Source organism: Mesitornis unicolor, unplaced genomic scaffold (assembly GCF_000695765.1).
Source record: "Mesitornis unicolor isolate BGI_N332 unplaced genomic scaffold, ASM69576v1 scaffold4328, whole genome shotgun sequence".
NCBI classification, from domain to species: domain Eukaryota; kingdom Metazoa; phylum Chordata; class Aves; order Mesitornithiformes; family Mesitornithidae; genus Mesitornis; species Mesitornis unicolor.
The window spans coordinates 7,954-12,831 of record NW_010202409.1 but is presented as its reverse complement, the minus strand read 5'-3'; positions in this window follow the sequence as shown (position 1 = coordinate 12,831).

The window sequence follows — 4,878 nt, the reverse complement described above, 5'->3', positions numbered from 1 at the left end:
GAATGCAAATATTTGTATTCACAAACCCATTGAAACTCTAGTCTTCAACTGACTAATTTCTAAGTCTGGATCTAGCATGGCTATTTAATAGGAGTGAGTTTCTTTTCTGTACAAATTAATTTTAGAACTTAGTAGCTGGTTGTGTTTCCAAACAGATATAAGGGGGGTCACACCAATACCAAGTGAAATTTGTTTATTCGGTTTTAGTTTTCTGAGTGTACAGCAAACTCCAGGAAACAGCAGCATTGGCATGATTTGTGTTTTGTGAGCTAAGGACTAATTTATTATTTCATTTATAACTTCACCCTCTGCTCTCATGATACTAAATTTCTGTGTTATCTTTTCCAACAGTCACATTAAGATGATAAAATCTGAATTTTGCAAGGTAGAGTTACATTACAGTGCCAGTAAGAATAACCATTCTGATGCCATAGTTTTTCCTGTCCTTGGACCAGAATTTAGCAAGTCTCTCTTCTTTGCTCAAGCCTTAGATACTGGGTTTTTTTTATATTAATCGTTACTATTTAGGAAGTGGTATTAACACCAGGTGCCTATATATCTTCAATGAAAACACATTTTTTGAAAAAAGTATTATTCAATAGATAATAGAAAATAAATTTTTAAATTATTGTCTTATATAACTATTTCCTCTTATCAGCTTCCTACTTGTGGAAGACCTTGTCTCTCTTGTCAGGTTATTGTCTTCTCACGATATTTATGCCTCAGTCTTGTTTCTGTGGACATCATTCCTTTCTAACGTTGCCAGAAGGCATTGAATCAATAAAGTACAACAAGATGTTCCAGAACAGACCCACAATACATTAATTTTAAATATTTCTATAGCAATTGCAAATCACTCACAGAGAATGTAAAGAAAAAAAAACCTTAAGCACAAGGCAGAAAAAAATAGAAAAATACTCAAAAGAATCTAATTTAAAAGCAAAATTTTACATATGTAGTAGACCTTGAACACTTTTGAAACTGTTTGTTGATCATGAGTTAAAGTCCTAATGGATCCCTCATATTAATTTTAGATAACAAATTTTTGCTTTGTTGTTCTAATTAATCTGAAATTTACTAAAAATGAAATGCTGTGAGATAATGTAGGAAAGTTGATATCAGATATATTTACAAAGTGTTTCTTGATAATTCTGAAAAGAGGAAAAAAAGTGATATGCCAATCTTGGATCAAGAAGAATCCTAAATCCATAATAATGGTGCCAAAACAGATTGAAGGCTTTATAAAAGTCACAAACAACAAGTTTTATACCAACAGGAGTAAACCATTAAGGAACTAGTTAATGGGCTTCTACCAAGAATGGGTTTTATTTTTGAACATCAGTACAACTGCCAACTATTTCTGAGTAGCCTTAAATTAGCTGTTGATTAGCCTTATAAGGCCTAATGAAAGACCTGTATTATACATAAAGAATCAATTTGTGGGCACAGAAATAACTATTTTGTGGTTGTATTTCTAACACCACTTAGTAGCAGATGTTGTAATCCCTTATGGAATATATTCTGTCGAGTTGAGAACTAATCTGATGCATGGATCAAGATATTAGGAAAAAGAAATGAAATACATTATTTTTTCAAATTTAACTAGCCTGTGTATGTCCTGTATAGCTGCAGAACCAGCCACCAGTAAGCCTTGAGGACTTGCCCATCTATGCGTGGTACCTGAATCAGATCCAGCCTCTGTGCTTTATTCACTTAAATAAAAAGCATGTAGTTATGATACCAAGACATCTGGATGCAGCCTAGGTGATGCACTCACAGTATAGTTCTCTTTTCAGAATATGAGTTATCATTTTAGAGTAATATCTGTAAGCATCTGATGAATGCAAAGCCAGGTAGTATGTAAATGTGCAGTTTTTGAAGAAATCAGTCATTTGACCTATTTTTAGCTGTCTAAGTTTTAGTTATCTATTTTACAGTATTTGTCTAGATTCTTTCTCATTTAAATACTCCCAGGCAGTTCTTTCACAGGTAACTGTCTGTTGCACTGTATAGTGGGTCCATTGACTCTTTAGGGAGATTAGATGAGATAAGACTACATGCAATAATTTAGGTAGGTAAAATTAGGGAAGATTAATCTTAGAAAGTATAATTAAACAATATCATTTAATTTATATGTAAAATTTAATTTGTATGTAAACATGTTGTTATATATCTCTTTTTCAGCATTTTTTTATTCCTTGCCTTAACCCTGACAAAATGAATATCAAGAATGAATGCTAACTGGCTTTGCTTCAGTGCAGAGAGAACAGCAACTTCTGGAAGGCGTAGGTATTTTCAGAGAAAGGCAGAAATAGAGGCTGGCTCCTCATCTAAGAGTATCTGCTCATGTCTTTCTGTTGAGGTGTTAAGTTTTGTTATTAGACTTTTACTTGGCTTGAGATTCAAGATGAGAGTGAAAACCAGAACAGATTAGTTAATCCTCAAGGAGAGAAGGAAATTATTTCCTTTCTAATGTTAATCTCAAAATAGATACCATGGCTTAGTTACATGCAGGGTAGGCTTTTTTCTTTCTTTCTTTCTTTCTTTCACAGCAACTCAAATTTTGTCTAATTTTGAAAAGGGCAGAATAGAGAGAGCTTATGGTACTTTTACAGCCAACATGAGTTGTTAATTTATTTCCATACCATACTTACTGTATAGAAATGCTCTCCATGGCAGTTGTTTTACAATCTAATTCTTGCAACAGATTTGCCACTTCATTTGCCCCCATAATATCACACCATCTACATACTGGTAAGTTTCATTGTTTCCTTAATTGCTTGCAAACGGGTATAAAATAATGTATAAAAATAGGTTCAATATAATTTATAAATGCTTTTATTATGGGCAATCTAGGTAAGACTTTCTGTCAATATTTATAATCTAAAGAAACTCAAAATGTATGGGAAATTTTTTTGTTCCCTAGTTTATAACAAGAGAGATTTAATTTACAACATAAGCTCAAAAATATTTTTGCCTTATATATGGCCATTAAAATGGCTCTTTTCATAGGACAAGGTATATTAGAATATCTTCTAAATGGAATAGCTACAAGTGAAATTTAATATTATTTGTTAAAGCTTAAATAGCAAATTTGAAGCAGGATGAGCAATAATACTGTAGCTTTTGGGAAGAGAATCATGTTTATTAAATCACTGTCATACAGTTGGTTTTAGACCTTAACACAGGCAGTTCTTGATATGGGAATTGAAGGTGTCTGTGTAGTAAAATGAGGTCAAAATAACTAATTCCGAATTTCTTTTAATAAGTAGAACTGATTATCTCATCTGAAATAGCATGTGTTTGTGCTGTGAAAATATTTCAGCTGAAAAAGAATCTTGAATGTTTTTAAATCACCAACCCCCAAGCCTGACAATTAGCATAACTTAGCATAACTTTACTGTAGAATGCTCAGTGACAAAAATGCATTACATTCACACAAGAATTTTTGTAGTGGCTTTTTCTGCTGTACAGACTAAAAGAAATTCACCGAACTGTCTGGGAAATGTTATGGCTTAGTCATGAATATGTGGGCTGTAGAACTATGGCAATGCAAATAGATATGAAGATAAATGTGGGCAGAAGCAAACAGGCTCTGAGTCGTCTGGATATGAACTGTCTTGGGCCTTCATGTCAGACATGAAAAATAACATGACATTGTGGTCAGTGTCATAAGCTATGAAACCCAGCTGAAATGCAGGGTATACTTGCTTTAGGGACAATGCTATGTTAGTGTAGCTATGTTAATTTCTCAGATAGTCCTGATTTATATCCAACCATCTCAAAACACTAGCAGAGCTCATTCATGCTTAGCTACATCCATCTATATAGGCATAGCCTAAGAGACTTGCTGTATAGCCTCAGGTGTGAAACTTTAATTGCGATGACTTCTATTACTTTCTGTAAGTGTTGAGAATTAAGGTATGCTTTCACTGTTGATATTGAATCATTACATTGTGCTGTACAAGAATTTCTTAGCTGAGTGAATATTTAGCTGGGTCAACTGTGCACTGAATGAAGGATGAAGCTGCAGAAAGAGTCATTAGGCCCAACAGAACAGCTGTACTAAGGTGAGCTCCTTTGCAGAATTCCCTTGATGCTTTTTAAAGAATTGCTGCTCTTGTTGCCATGATGCAGTGTACACCTACCTTTAAGTACCTCCTGGGAGAGCATTTTTTAACAGTAGAGGGAGCCTGGTCTTCTAACATCTGTAGGTAAAGTCAGAAGTTACAATTTTCTGTTTTACACAGTTTTCATCATTGTGATTTCTCAGCTGTGTTCATGTTGTAGCTATCATCTAATAAATCTTTCTCTTTCTTCCTCCAAGGCAGTTTGAATGTATCTTTTTATTTTATTAAATGTTTTATATATACTCCTATGTGCCAAAGAGGCAAAGAAGACACACATTATGTCTGGAGTAGAAAGCAAGGTTTGTGGTGGTCATAGACCTTGGTAGTAATAGTTTTCAGACTTCAGAAAGTTCAGTCTTCTGTCCTGGTGACCTTCAGTAATTCAGTAGAGTTTGTCAGCTTTCAGATTTCCTTTTCTTAAAACGCAAGTCAGTGTCTGAGGTGATTTGGGGAAAAATCCAGTCAATATTCTGGTTTGATCCAGAATATTAAGACCTGAAAAACCTGTTTGCATTGGCTTGTTCTTATAGCAGTATATACACTGTACATTGCTAGAGTAGTCCCTATTCCAGAAGATTTTGTAATCTATACCCTTAAGATTAATTTAGCCATATGTTTATTGATATGGGGAACCACAAATATTGTTTCCTTTAACACAGAGAAGAAATTCCCTTCTTAAATTGAAGCAGAGCATTCCAGAGATTTTTCCGTAAAATTAAACAGAATGCCTGTTTTCTGTTTATTGTTA